This window comes from Sceloporus undulatus, chromosome 4, assembly GCF_019175285.1.
Source record: "Sceloporus undulatus isolate JIND9_A2432 ecotype Alabama chromosome 4, SceUnd_v1.1, whole genome shotgun sequence".
Classification (NCBI taxonomy): domain Eukaryota; kingdom Metazoa; phylum Chordata; class Lepidosauria; order Squamata; family Phrynosomatidae; genus Sceloporus; species Sceloporus undulatus.
Window position 1 is genome coordinate 59,521,195 of NC_056525.1, and position 15,701 is coordinate 59,536,895.

The following is a 15,701-nucleotide window of genomic DNA, read 5'->3' on the forward strand; positions in this document are numbered from 1 at the left end:
CAGAGTGGGATTCAAACACTGATCTCCCAGAGTTCTATTCCAATATTCAAACCACTATACCATACTGACTCTCCTAATTTTAAAAGTAATTAATTATCATCACAGTTCCAAAACTGTCAAAAGTAGTTAATCATTGTTAAAAACTACTTTTCATAGAAGTGACTTTTTGCTCTTCTATAGGTTTCCTCTCCTGTTTATCAAAAGTGACTAAAAATAATTTTTAAATGAAACCATGTATCATTTTCATGTCACAAGACATCCTGAGGCAGAGCACAAGTCAGTACTTCAAACATGTATTCTTCTTATCCATCATCTATTGTTCCCACCATCTAATCATCCCACACCCCATTAACTATAAAAGTTTACACTTCAAAACAAATGAAAGTATCTCTTGACTACTCATAATAATGTAACTTAGGCATACTTTCATTGTTGGAAAAGGGAATTAATTGCAAGTAACTAGTCAATTCCAAGGTCTAGAAGAATAATTCTTAACAAGATTCTCATTTAGCCTCCTTCAATTTTCAGAGCACACTAGGGTTCAATGTCCTTTGATATTGCTTTACAGTCATTATACACACACTCAAACACACACAGAATAAGAAGTTTGTAACATCATTGCTCTTCCCATCATTGCAAGTAAGGTATCCCTACTGAAGCTGGATCAATTGTGCATTACACAAAAGAAGGATTTTTGTCATCCTGTAATTATACTTTTCTGCCCTCTCCCGGAAAGCTGACAACCTCATAACAGCCCATCAGAATGAGAGTCCATCTGACTGAGAAAGCAATGGAGATAGTTAGAAAACTGAGCACATCTGCTAATTTATGGTTACAGTATGAATTATTTGTGTCCTTTTCTCAATGACAGAAAGCTATTACAGCACTTTCCAATAAAGACTGCCTCTGTAATAGGGCACTGAAGTCCATTATCCACAGGAGAAAACTGGGATGGGAAGACAGCATGTGCAGGTTACCAAGATGCCAAATGTCATGCTTTTGCTTATGAACTTGAAAACTATTCCTGAAAATCACAGTCAGATCAGAAGTAAAGAAAGGAAGAAAGATCAGCTGCCAAAGCACTGTATGCTGCGTACTGAAATCAACAGGGTTTAAAAGCAGTCAGCTTCATCTGGATGGTGTGGCAGCCACAGTTATTCAAGATTAGCATTGGTTTGGTCTCCCAATTACATACTTGTTTCAGATTCAGTATTGGAAAAGATTCAGTATTAGAAAAGAGCCATTCTTTCCCACTGCCTAACAGCAGACTGTTTCTGCAAAGTCTCCCTGACTTTTGGAAGCTGAATATTTTCTTGCTATTTTTTTGCATCCTGGTAACACAGAAAAAAGGTTTTCACTTGGCACACTATCTCATCTGGTTTCTGAATCCCATCCAGATGATTTAATAGCTGTTAACTGGTGGAATTGTTTGGCACAAATTTGGTGACTCAGATGCAAATGCCTTTTTTCCTCTTGTGGGATCAAAGGAGTGCTGTATTAAAACAGTTACATCTTGCCATACAGCATATAAACAGAGGGACAGGTTTACTTTTTGGGTGGCTCTCTAGTAGCTCAGTATCTTCATCCTGATAGTGGGAGACTGTGCTTCAAAGAAGGCCCAGAAGGTCCATTTCCTGCTTTGCTGAGCAAACATTAATGTAGGAGATTATCGCACTGGTTTTATCCCCGTGCTAGGCCCAAGATATAAACACACAGGGATGGATTCTACCGCACAGTTCTGTCCCCAGGCAATACTCATCCCATACCCAATCCAGGCTTCTCCCAGATATTTTAAAGAACAGGATTTTCCTGTTCTTTAAAAGGTCTTGGAGAAGCCCACATTGGATACGGGATGAGTACTGCCTGGATACAGAACTGTGCAATAGAATCTGTACCTGTGCATTTGCATCCTGTCCCCAGCATGGGAATAAACACTGGTGTGATAATCTAACATGCTTTTCAAAATACCCAAAGAAAGAATTTCTGAATACCCACAACATTTCACAGTTGGAAGCTGGGACACATGTGGCCAAGCAGCATAAGAGTGTGGTTGAGATGGTAAAATTTATTAACAGAGAAGAGCACACAACACAGGAAAGGCTGCAACATGTTTCCTTTATTGGTGCATCCTGAGAAAGGCAGGATTGTGTTCTTTATTCTTCTCTTCCCCCTGCTGATTTAACTGAGTAGCTTTGCACTTTGAATTCAGTTTGCAGAAACTGAAGTAAAATGAAGGCAGAAAGTGGAGGAAAGAAAGAGAGAGAAACTGGGACATCTTAAAATCAGCTGAAAAAGTGGGAGGTCAGCAGATTAACTAGGACTGACCCTGTTAAACTGGGACAGTTGGAGAGTATGGTTCTGTTGAAAACCAAACCTATTGCTGTAGACCTAGATAGCCTTTCACACACAATACCTACCAATTTCATTGTTATGCACAGATTCGCTCATTTAAATGTTTGCCTTGCATCTTTTGTTCTGAAGAAAACATTTGGTGGCAAGGAGGCTCCCAGGCCTTCTCTGCACATCTGCCATCATTATCATCAAGCTTGACAAATGCTTGGGAGGAATTTTGTGGCATGTAAAAGTGTGAAGAGAGCAGCAAAATCAACTGGCTTGAGCAGCAAGAGGGGGAATGTTATGGTGCCAATAGTAAGCAACAACATTTGCTCTACAGTTAATAGAGTAATGTGCAATAAAAACACAAAATCCAGAATCCAAATCAAAATAATAAAATAATAAATTAAAAACAGCAAAGAATGAAGCTACAGCTATTTGAAAAATCTAAGAACATCAGAAAACAATAATACTTAAAGAAAAAAAAGCACATAATATAACAGGACTTTATTTTTTAAAAAGTGTTTGCTTGGCACTAAAGAAATAAAGTAGGGACTACTAGACAAATCTCTACAATCCATGGCAAACTACAGGGATAGTATTTCATGCAGCCAAATCTGCACCATCCACACACACAATGAGGTATCAACTGGCATGTAACTGGGCCAGAGATCAGTTTACAGAGATACAGGAAATTTTTAGGGGGGAAATGTTGAAGGCCAACTAGCCAGTGTTAACTGCCTATGGACTGCTGAATGAGTGTTGGAATTAACAGAGCTAGGAAAAGTTACTTTTTTAAGATTACAGCTCCCACAAACCCATTCAGCAACAGCCAGTGGCCATGCTGCTAGCGGGATTTTGGAAAATGTAATCTACTGTTTGTTTAAAATTTGGGGAGGGAGCACAGTGAACTGCACAGGTGTGGGGAGATGGACATTGTAACTCAAAATTCCACACAGGTGACTTCCTAGAACCAAAAAGATATCAGTCTGCCATGAAATGCTGGGTCAGTGTAGTACAAACCTCAAAATTTGAGAGTGCTTTTGGCTGTCACCTAACTTGCAGTGATGCATTTCAAACTAAAATTCAAAAAAGGGGGCTTCTGACAAACAAAAGAGAGTCTCCCACAATTCATTAGGAAGTTGTTGTTGTTGCTGCTGCTGTTTTAAAGGTCCTCAAAAACAGGAGTAGGCTGCCTGAAGATTTCTAAGAGTGTGGTGGGGAGAAAGAATGGAGAGGATCATGGCCCTCCTGCTAAGATCCCTGAGGCTAAAGGGGGGACAGGAAAATGGAATAAGTGTCTTCAAGGCACTGCTGAGTAAAATTCCTGAAATAACTAGGACTAAGAAAACAGGCAAACCCATGGACCCCTTTGGCAGTAGCAGGCTTGGAGTCAGGCAGCAATACACACTTCAACTAGTAATCTTTGTATCGGCACTTGTAGGAACTTAACCTTTCTTGCATCAGAGAAATAACTGCTTCATGAAAAAGAGTTCAGAAGGTTATTTTTAAACACTATTTCCTCAGTCTTAATTTGAAGTGTTTTATATTTTAAAGCATCTGAACACTTACCAGGGCTATTTCTAGCTGCTGCTATTTCCTAATCTCTTCTAGTTTTTGTTGTTGCTGTCTGCCTTCAAGTCATTTCTGACTTCTAGTGACCCTAGAAGTCTATCTATCATGGAGTTTTCTTACCAATATTTGTTGGGAGGGGGAGTCCCTTGCCTTCATTGGAGGCTGAGAGAGTGTGGCTTGCTCAAGGTCACTCAGTGGGTTTCCATGGCTGAGTGGGTATTTGAAGCCTGGTCTTCAGAATGATAGGCCAGTGCTCAAATCACAACACCATGCTGGGTCTCAAGTCCATCCAGTTTATATTTGAAAGTATCTGAACGTTTACTGTCATAGCAACTGAATATTTCATGCAGGTATAAATGGCTGTGAGATCCACTTTTTACATAACTTTCTGACATGAAAGGGGTGGAAGTGAGTTGATAATTTGCTTCAGGCCTCAGTCAAAACACCCTGTATGGGATCAAATAAAAGCTATGCTATCGCAACCCAGCCATTTTATACATAGTTCAAGAACTACTAAGGCTGCACTCCTATGCTCAAGGGAGCAGTAAATCCTACAGAAAGCAAGTCCCACTGAATTAAAATTTAAAAAAATGCACACAAGCAAGATGATAGTATGCATCACAAGTATGCACCAGTCACACTAAAGTCAAACTGAACTTCTTTCAAATAATCTGCAGGATAGCAACCACAAGGACATTCAACCACAAGAACATTTCCCTCCCCAATAAGAGGAACAGGTTGGGTTGAACATACACAACAATATGTAAGACTAGTCTACATTACACTACTGTGTAATGAATGTGGTGCTTCTTTTCTCACTCTTGCATGGAATATGTCCCAATAGTCCCAATTCTATAAAACTGATAAGGGTATAGAAACTTGACCTCCCAAAAAAGCCTGTACACTCTTTCCCAGGGAATGGAAATAGCAAAGTATGGGCTATAGTATATGCTTCTTCAATATATATGACCAGACTGAAATCTGAGGGATTTGTAAATGTATTTAGAAAGCTTTGGGGTATTCTGGATGTATTTTGTAACAACCAGATTTTTGCAATGGTTTTGTGCTATGTAAAAAGATGACTGTGTAAATGTATATTTGAGAAGTGGGTCTGGGGGCTTGGGGTCTCCTGTGGGGCTTGAGGGTATTGCAAAATGGAGCCCCAGGGGCTTCCTGCATACAACCCACAGGACACACTTTCCCCACCCTGATATAATACAACACCCAGTTATGGCGTATCGCTACTTGCAGTGATGAAGGCAAGCTGGTGCTGGTTCTCCATGCATGTCAGTTCATTGGCTCCCCTTAATGTGGAGGTGGCATATAGTTGGTTCTGGTATACTCCATAATTTGTTCCATCATGGGTACTGTTTCCAGAAGAGCTGTGTCCTATTCTCACACTACACTAGCAGGCATGGTGTTAGTTGAGTTGAGTTGAGAAGCCAAAGGAGCAAGCAGAATCCAACAACTAACAGCCCAGGGGTGCGAGTTGCAAATCTTAGGTACAGTCCACATGAGCAGATAACAAAGTCAAGAAACAGTCCAGGGTTTTAAATCTCAGCCAGGTCTTGCTGTAAATGCAGGCTACAGAAAGAAATTCAGCAGTCGCAAAAGGAAAAGCCCCAGCCACCTTATAAAGCATGCTACTCAGTCCCACCCTACTGGCAGATGGTATTTCAAGAGGGTGTTACCCTGCTGTGTGTACGGGGTCTGTTTAAGATGTCACATCACAGCCATCTCCTTTCTTGAGGTATTATCTCTCCTACCTTCTCCTCCTGTGGATCATTCAAGAGGCTGTCAGACTGAGTTGGAGGAAGGTACAGCTGTGGTAAGTCAGCTTCCTCTTCAGAAGCTGGACTCTCAAGGGGGGACCTGATGAGGGGGGGGGGGGGGTCTGCTTCAGTCTCAGAAGCCAAATTCTCAAGGAGGGGCATGACAAGCTGCAAGTATGTTTCCCTTCATTAAACCTAATCTGTTTTCTTCTGTCCTCTCATGCAGAACATATACAAGAATACAGAAACCTATTGAACCAGTGGAATGTGTCTTACAGTATACAGTATGAGACTGTCCTGTGTATTACTAACAGTATTACATACAGTATTCTAGAATGCCAATTTTCTGTTAATCTGCCAAAAACTGGAGCTTCCAAGTGAGACACTTGGGAAAAAGTGCAGAGCAGAAAGATATTTTTGGCTTTCAGTGCAGATACAACAAATTTTCTTAAAATGTGTCTCCAACCCAGCCATCCTAGGAAAAATTTTATGTGCAACTCCTAACAATTCCTCCACAGTTCATCTTAAGACTGTGACTAAAGGCAGACTCCATGGTTTCAATACCAGCCAGCATTTTTCTTCTTTATTCCAGCCCTGCTTTATTTAGCACCTTGTTGTTCTGTATGCCTTCAGGTCATTTTCAATTTATGGTGACCCTACAATGAACTATCACAAAGTTTTCTTGGCAAGATTTGTTCAGAGGGGGGCTTGACTTTGCCTTCCTCTGAGGCTGAGAGGTTGTGAATTGCCCAAGGTCACCCAGTGGGTTTCCACAGCTGAGTAGGGATTTCAACCCTGGTCTCTAAAATCCTCATCCAACATTTAAACCACTACATCACACTGCCTCGCCTATTAACATCTAGCCTAAATGAAAATCTCTGGAGAACCATACAGCCTGCATCCTCTTTTGATAATTTTGCTTAACTCTATATAGTTATTTCCAAAAATGTCAAATTACACACTAAACCTACAACATTCAAGTAATTACTTTTCATCATGTATGAGGACTCAAAAACCAGTGACTGTAGAATCCCAATTTAATTTTCTTATAATTTTACAATCAACAGGAGACTGAGGTTCTGGCATCAGTCCTGCCACTAAAGGTTAAAGAAAAAGGGATGACAGCCCAGTGACAGTTCTGCTTGTTTATGAGCTGGTGTTGCATTGCCTTCAGCTGTAGCTTTGTATTCAATACATATTCTATCAAATGCTGGAACTCAAATCCACACACTTATACCAACAATTTAATATCAGAATCTCCATAGGCATTCTTCCCATCTTCTTTTCTATTCACAATACAAACTGTCATCCTACTGCAAGTAAGGGCAGGGTTGTTATTCTTGGACTTTGCTCACAAAAGAGTGACATAGGTAACAAACATCTTTACTGTACAGATAAGGCATGTGTCACCCTCCAGATGTTTAAACCACAATTCCATTGTCTCCTGACCCCTGACCATGCTGGCTACAGTTGTTGGAAATTGCTGTCCTGCAACATCTGGAAGGTCACACATTATACATTCCACACAGTGTTCTGCAGGATTACTGAAGAAATGAGTGTCAGACAAATTTATTCAAGATGTTGGACATAAACAGGGGAAATGCTATAGTTTTCATTAGCTTGTTTATGAGTTCTGATGAAACTTGCATAAGCTTAGAAGCCATGCATGCTAGAAATATTTTAATACTCTGAAAAAGTATATAAAATACTTTGCAAAAGATATAAAGAATTTGCATTTGGCTAACATCAATTATTGGAGGGGGACAGAAGGAACTCAAGCATTTTATGTTGAGTGTTTTAAGTGCAAGTCACATGACAAGTGGATGCCAAACAGTTGCAAAGACTCCCTCATTCACAAACATGCATAAAATTCAAATAATATTTTCAAACAAGAAATGAAAGGCAAGACTGAAAAGGCAAGGAACAATCTGCCCATTCATATCCTAGCTGTTTATTACTTTGTCTCTTTCTGTTGGGAGGCTCTTCTTATGAAACAGTACTTTACATAGCTCTTGCATCCTAGAATCATAGAGTTGGAAGAGACATCTAGGGCCATCCAGTCCAACACCCTGCCATGCAGGAACTCACAATAAAAGCATCCCTGACAGTGGCCATCCAGCCTCTATTTAAAAACCTCCAAAAAAGACTCCACTACACCCTGTGGGAGTATGTTTCCTGTCAAACAGCTCTTACTGTCAGGAAGTTCTTCTAATGTTTAGGTGGAATCTCTTTCCCTGTACTTTGCATTCATTGCTCCATGCCCTACTCTCTAGAGCAGCAGAAAACAAGCTTGGTCCATCTTCAGTATGCAATCCATTCAAAAATTTACATTTACTTGGAAGTAAGCCTCATTGAAATCAATGGTTTTATTTTAACTGTGTTCATCATTTTGTAACAGTAATTTGTGTATCCTTTCACAAACATCTTTTCCTTACCAGGCACTCTTCAAACTACAATTCTCACCCTCCACAGCAACTATAGCCATTGGCTAAGTTAGCTAGGGATGATGAGAGGTGCAGTCCAGGAATTTGGGAAGTGCCAGGTTCAAGAAGGAAATGCCATCTATATTCCTAAACTCTCAAAATGAAAAATGTGTTCACTGCTGATCAAATAGTGTTCCATTCATCCAATTCACACTTTCTAGGCTTCTACAATTACAGTCGGCCCTTCTTATACACTGATTTCTTATACATGGATTAAAGCATCCATGGTTTGAAAATATTAAAAAAAAGTATAAATTTCAAATATCAAACCTTGATTTTCCATTTTTTATAAGGGACACCATTTTGCTAAGTCGTTATATTTAATGGTACTTGAGCATACACAGATTTTGTTATACACAGGGGATCTTGGAACCAAACCCCAGCGTATAACAAGGGTCCACGAGACTGTTATACTCTGGATTTCATTATTTACTTCACAGTTTTAAAATGCACAGTGGCAAAGCAGACTGCTGTGCTCCTTTTTCTCCCCCCCCCATCATATATATGTTATCAAAGATCATCATCTTCTTCTGTAAGGGTATTTATAGAGCTTCTTGGAAACATTAAAGTTAAAGTGAACTGGAAACAATGGCTTCCTTTAAAAGGGGAAACTTGGTTATACAGTTTGATTACTAATCTATGGTTGCACTGGTAACCGACTGGCCAAAAATATATTTGGACGGACACACACTAGCAACACCTGGCCATTCTCCACGCCTGCAGCAAATAATAAGGTTGTTGAAACTGACAGTGCTTCATCAGCTTTCTCTGCACAGATTCTCATATCTAGCTTTCCTGAAACAGGTTGCTATTGTTATTATCATTTCTTTTCACAGCAGAAGGAAGAAGCAAAAGAAGAGGAACAACTACAGTAGTAACAGACAGATCATGTAATGCTGTTGTTTTAGATTGTATGCCACTTGGCAGGCTTTTATTTATTTTTTCTCTCTTAAAACCCCGACCCAACCCTCCCTCCTAATTATAAAATTTCTAGATTGTAAGACGTTTTTCCCGGAGGATCGGAGTGTATGGGGAAGGATTGTATGGGAGGAGGCGTTCCTTCAAGTAGACTGGACCCAGGCCATGTAGGGCTTTATAGGTGATAACCAACACCTTGTACTGTGCCCGGAAGCTAATAGGCAGCCAATGTAGTGATTTTAAAATAGGTGTAATATGGTCGAACTTGGATTTTCCGGCAACCAGTCTGGCTGCCATGTTTTGTATCAATTGGAGCTTCCAGATGTGGCACAAAGGTTGCCTCATGTAAAGCGCATTGCAGAAATCAAGGCAAGAGGTTACTAGAGCATTTACGACCGTTTCTAGGTCCCGCTGCTCCAGGTAGGGGCGCAACTGGCGTATCAGCTGAAGCTGATAACAGGCACTCCTGGCTGTTGCATCAATCTGAAAAGACAGTTGAAGCAACGAATCCAGGAGCACCCCCAAGCTGCAGACACAGTCTTTCAGGGGAAGTGTAACCCCATCTAGAACTGGCAAATTTATCTCCATACCCGTATTGGGGTTACCTATCACGAGTACCTCTGTTTTATTTGGATTCAGCTTAAGTCTATTTTCCCTCATCCAATCCATTACCGACTGCAGGCAGTCATTCAGGGGCGAGATGCCCTCCTTGGTCACTGAAACAGCCTGAGACAGAGAATTAAATTTGGGTGTCATCAGCGTACTGATAACACCCCGCCCCATGTCTCCAGATGATCTCACCCTGCGGCTTCATGTAAATGTTAAACAGCATGAGGGACAGAATGGCGCCCTGAGGGACACCACATGTCAGCTCTCTTGTAGAGGAGAAGCTGTCCTCCAGCATCACCATCTGGAATCTGCCCGAGAGGTAGGAATGTAGCCACTGCAAGGCAGAGCCAGCGATTCCCAACTCTCTCAGACGTTCCAGGATACCATGGTCTATGGTATCGAAGGCCGCTGAGATGTCCAAGAGCACTAACATAGCCACACTTCCCCTGTCAATGCACAGACGGAGATCATCAACCAAGGCAACCAGGGCAGTCTCCACTCTGTATCCCAACCTGAAGCCAGTTTGAAATGGATCGAGATAATCGGTGTCATCCAAGACTGCTTGGAGCTAGTTTGCAACCGCCCTCTCGATCACCTTACCCAAAAGGGGAAGGCAACACTCCTGTCCCTTCCCTTCATCTACACAACCATCTGCTAGGCAGAGACAGTGACTGTGTTTTTACATTTTTCAGAGAGGATCATAACTCTGCAGGAATCTGAACCTATGTACCACCAGCCAATGTTGTTTGTTACATATTGCTGCCTCAACAGTAAGGCTAGAGATGTGGAAGGACTGGAAAAACTCAAAAGAAAAATCGGGGGGGGGGGATGTTTTCCCCATTTTTTCCTGAAGTCGTGTTTGTTTTGTTTTTTTCTGAAAAAAACTAAAAATTGAACAAAGGAAGAAAATAGATTATGGAATGTTTTATTTTAGAATTAATGAATAAAATCTTTATGACATGGTGTTCATATATTTGCCAAATAATTTTAAAAACTATGTACAATACCAGATTATTCTAATCTCTGTACACTGAGTGAGGACAAGCAAGTCCTAGTTTACCATTTACATATGCAAGAGCAAGATGCATTTCTTCCTTTAGGGACCACTGCTATTGTCATGAGAGAAGAAAAAGGTTTCACTTTTGTTTTTGTTTCACTTTCATTTTGTGAGTGAGTCTGTTTGGTTCTGTTCTGTTCTCTTCACTAGGCTGCAAAGCACCGGAAGGAAGTACCGCAATAAAAAGGATGTGAACATATACTTAATTTTAAAAAGTAAGAATTTAAATTTATCTGTTTTCAGAAAATTCAAGCATATTTTAGCTACATTAGTTTATCTTTATAACCTTTATGTAAATAATAATTTAATTACTACTAATTTTTCTTTACTTTCTTGACCACCAAGCATAGTTTGGTGTTTTCTTGCAAGCTAGCCACTAAATTATTTTTCTTTCCTACTTCCCTCAGGAAAATGGTGAGACCAACTTCTAACATATGGAGGCATTATCACGTTTCAAGTTCTTCTGAGAAAAAATAATAAATAAATAATAAAAATTTTATTTTTATACCGCCCTTCCAAAGATCAGGGCGGTTAACAGCAAGGTAAAATCATTCAATACACAGAACAATAATCACATACATCAAATATATACAAATACAGTAAAAACAGAATAAAACCCCGTTAGCCAGTCTTCTTGCCAGTAAAGAGGAAGGGAGACCAATTGGGACTTTAGTCAGGGAATGCAGCATGGAATAGATCCCTTCTGAATTGGGCCAGGGAGGTGGCCGAGCGGAGCTCTGTGGGCAGCGTGTTCCAAAGGGCCGGGGCGGCGATGGAATATGTCTTCCTCGTGGTGGAGGTAAGCCTAGCCCCTGGAACCCTAAGTAGTTGCTGCCCAGACGTTCTGAGGGTGCGGGGCAGAATGTACGGGGAGAGGCGGTCCTTCAGGTATCCTGGGCCCAGGCCATTTAGGGCTTTATAGGTAATCACCAACACCTTATATTGTGCCCGGAAGCGAATAGGCAGCCAATGCAGGTCTTTTAGCACCGGTGTAATATGGCTGGCCCTGGAAGTACCAGTGATCAGCCTGGCTGCCATGTTCTGTACCATTTGTAGCTTCCGGGTTTGGTATAAGGGTTGCCCCATGTAGAGTGCGCTGCAGAAATCCAATCTCGAGGTTACCAGAGCGTGTACCACGGTTTCAAGGTCCCTCTGGGCCAGGTATGGGCGCAGCTGGCGAATAAGCCGAAGCTGATAACAGGCGTGATTTGCAAGTGATTTGCAAATACTGTCAGATTAAATATGCATTTCTAATTGTTATTAAGATGACAAAACACATTCTTGTATGTAACAAGTGTCCTGTAGATATTGAAAAATCCTTTATGGATCTAAGTGACGAGGACTACAATGATGAAAGTGCACATAACTTTCCTCAACGTTCTTGTTCAAAAGGCCCTCTTCCTGCTCCATCTGTAACATCAGCAGCATCGTCAAGTAAACAAATATTAGAAGCAACTGCATCAAAAAAATACTCCATAACTTCATTGTGGGCAATATGACACCTGAAGATCATCTTTTCAAGGTCTTTGCACAACACAGCCTCTGACTCCTCTTGCTTCTCACCTTCTTCAGATCCATCCATCTTCTGCAGAATATATAATAATCTGGTCTATGTTTGGTAACACTCACACAAAATCAAGAAATAAACTAAAATGTGAAGGGTAAGAAGCTTGTTTCAATCCTTGTTTCAAACCTTCAGTTTTTAGAAGTCTATGATCACTGTGACAATGACAAACATAACAAAGTAGAAAGAGAGACTGAAACTGATACCGATAACTATAGCTTGGAAAATGAAAATTCCATGACTATTTATTGAATCCTAGTCCCTCCTCCCTTCCACACACTCCTCCCCATTCATTTTATGGGAATGTCTATTTGATACTGTGGAAAGGAAATATAGGCGGGTTACAGACCGCCGAAAAGCGGTGATCTGGCTCCGCCTCCACTTGCAGCATCTGGGAGCCGCAGCCTTTAAACCGCGCGGCTCCCGGACGCTGCAGAGAAGGAGCGCGGAAATTGCGCTCCTTCTCAGGCCCCGGAAGAGATGCCGCGAGGTGCTAGTCGCACGCTCGCGGCGTCATTTCTGGGGTGCGACGTGTGGACGTGGTGCGTCCGCTACGTCAAGATTGCGGTGGCCGTGTGGAACAGCCGCCACCATTTTGTGTGCGCGGAGCGCGTACTAGGGTTAGGGGGTGCAGAAGCACCGCCCCTTCCTAACCCTAGTACGAGCTCGTCGCATACTATATGGCGGTTTGTAACCCGCCATAGTTTTCTTTGTTACTAATGTTGATAGGATTTGGGAATTTCTGGGGTTTGTTTGTTTGTTTATGCCTGCTCCATATAAACTAGCAAAACCAAAGCGGTTCCTTATAGTTCAGGAGACTGTTGCTCTATTTCTTCTAAATAAAAAAAGTAAAAATAAAAATAAACTCCATTCGTAATAATTGTTTGAATACACTGTCTTTTAATATACCAACTGTGATAATTTCATGCCAAATCAAGTTGTACATAGTCATATTTTATGTCCCTAAAGTAACAGAGTGACTTTCAATCTGTAAAAACTGTTCATGTTGCATTTTTAAAAAAAATTTCTGAGCATTTCCATTTTTTTCTGGGGGGGGAAATGAGGAAAAGGGTTTTTTCCCCATAGCTTCAAAATTTCCAGAACTTTTACATCTCTAAGACTGAACAGCTCTCCCTTCCTCCACATATCATTAGACATTGTCACTGGATATGGATATGGCAGTGTGTCCCATAAAACCTAAAAGATAGTTGACACATGTTTTGATTGATTGTCTGGGTAAACTATGAGCAATGAAGGACCCTAGGCAAGAAAAGGAAAGTCTGACAGTTCATTTCAGGTTACCAGATGAGCATTGTTAAATGCAGCAGCATATTTCTCTTGACCTGTTTTTACCTTAAATTGTGATATAGGTCATCATGCTTATTTAAAACCATTTCGGTCCCTTGAGGGGGTGGCCTAAAGACCTAATAAATGTACTGAAGCAGAGTTTTCCATAGAAAGAGGGCAAGTTCAGCTCATCTTTTCAAAGCCAACAAATAAATGCTCCTTCCGGGTATATAGAGAATGATTGACAATCTTTCAATAAGCTAACCATGCTTATATGTAGTTGTGCACACTGGTAGAACTCCTTTTCCCAATGGAGGAGTGATCCTTATTCACACCACCAATTACAACTATATAGTGGTCATCAAGCCTGAAGATGCTTAAAATACCAAATTCAGTTGTCAGTATATCCAGAGAAAGAACTCAAGAAAGACGCAGTCCTGGGAAACCTCTGCCAATCATTGTATATAGTTGTGAGCTTGACAGACCAATGGTCGGACTCAGTAGAATACAGCTTTCTTTTGTTCCATTGTTCTTTTTCCTCTGGGAAAAGCAGGAAGTTTTGGTTTGCCTAAGGTGAGCATAGCTAGATAATTGGCAAAAAAAACCAAACAACTTTTTACACAATGATATTCATTATTATTCTGAAAATGCAATCCTGACATACTCCATCAGTAATGCAAATAGGGAAACACAAAACCTTCAATACATATATTACTGTCACGCTCAGACTAAAATGGCTAGATATGTGAATTGTTGCTACCATTTGATCTATATCTCATTGGAACACTAGAAATGTATTCCAAAGCCACACAAAACACAGATAGTTATTTTCAAAACATGTAAATTCTTTTTCAAAATACTTCTTTTTTAGGAATTATCTTGTTTTAGGAGGCCCTTCATAGCTACTTAGGGACATGGCTCATGATTTTTAATCTTTTGATGTTGGCACAGAAATTTCTTTACCACTGAACCTAATCATGCTTTGAAAAAGCATCCCAATACAACATCAATGGAACCATCACCTATCTGTTCCAATCCACAGGGAGCAAGATTGTTCCTTGTATCCATAACAACCTGTATTTATACACAGGAACCCCCTAGTGAAAGAAGTGATAAAATTATTCATGAAAAATATGTGTAACTCCTGCCTGTGGCAATGCATAAAAATTGCCAGGCTGGATTTCCATCTCCTCTCAGGTTGCCACCCCCATCATACAGTGAGTTGCCTTTCTCCATCATTCCTAAATCTCTCAATATCTCTCTCTTCCTTCTAGGTGAAGAGATATTTATTCCTTTAACTCAAATAAAATCTGACTGGAAAAACTACAGGAATGGTGCTTCACTATCCTGGACTGATAAGATAACTCCTGCTTCAAAATCCAGCCTGTCAGTTAGAAGAAAGCAACAAGTCTGAACACAATCCCAGGGAGTAATAACTAGCTTAACCTCAGTTAATAACTACTGCAATCACTGTTTAACAGAGGTCACACTTTATCTTCCTGGCTCAGACTAGACTGCTGATCTTAAAAACACACTAAAATCACACATTCTCTTCTTGCTTTACTGAGCATGGAATTATATCACCTCCAGGAACTCATCCCTGGACATTGAGACATTTCAAATTCAATAGGTAAACAATGAAACAAGGCTATTATTGGTGGTAGTGGAAGAAATGAATTTCGGTTTATTTATTTTAAGAATAATTTATTCAGTTCCTGCCATCTAGAACCCAAAGTGGACCCAAACACAACTTGTGTTCTGAAGTCTGTACATTGTTGCATCTGCAATACATTTTGCACAACAAATGTGTTAAAGTGCATGAAAAACATGCTCATTAAAAAAATTCACAAATAATCTTTAATCAGTGAAGAAAATTGAGTATGCACTCAATTAAAATATACATTTTGAAAAGTCTGCATGAAAATATCCACATTTTAGTACAGAAAAGAAAGGAAGCAAACCTAGCAAACAGGTACAGTCATGAGTTGAAACAAGTTTCAGAGTGGTGCTGGAAAACATCAGTCTGACAGATTTTCACATACCTAACCACTATATTATTATTATTATTATTATTATTATTATTATTATTATTATTATTATTA

General features: G+C 40.3%; 1 protein-coding gene across 22 annotated transcripts in view; it reads right to left on the minus strand.

Moving 5' to 3' along the window:
- The window catches only part of NFASC (neurofascin), a 275,421-nt gene that overhangs the window by 203,695 nt on the left and 56,025 nt on the right, over positions 1-15,701 (minus strand). The gene's annotated exons all lie outside the window — the stretch shown is intronic.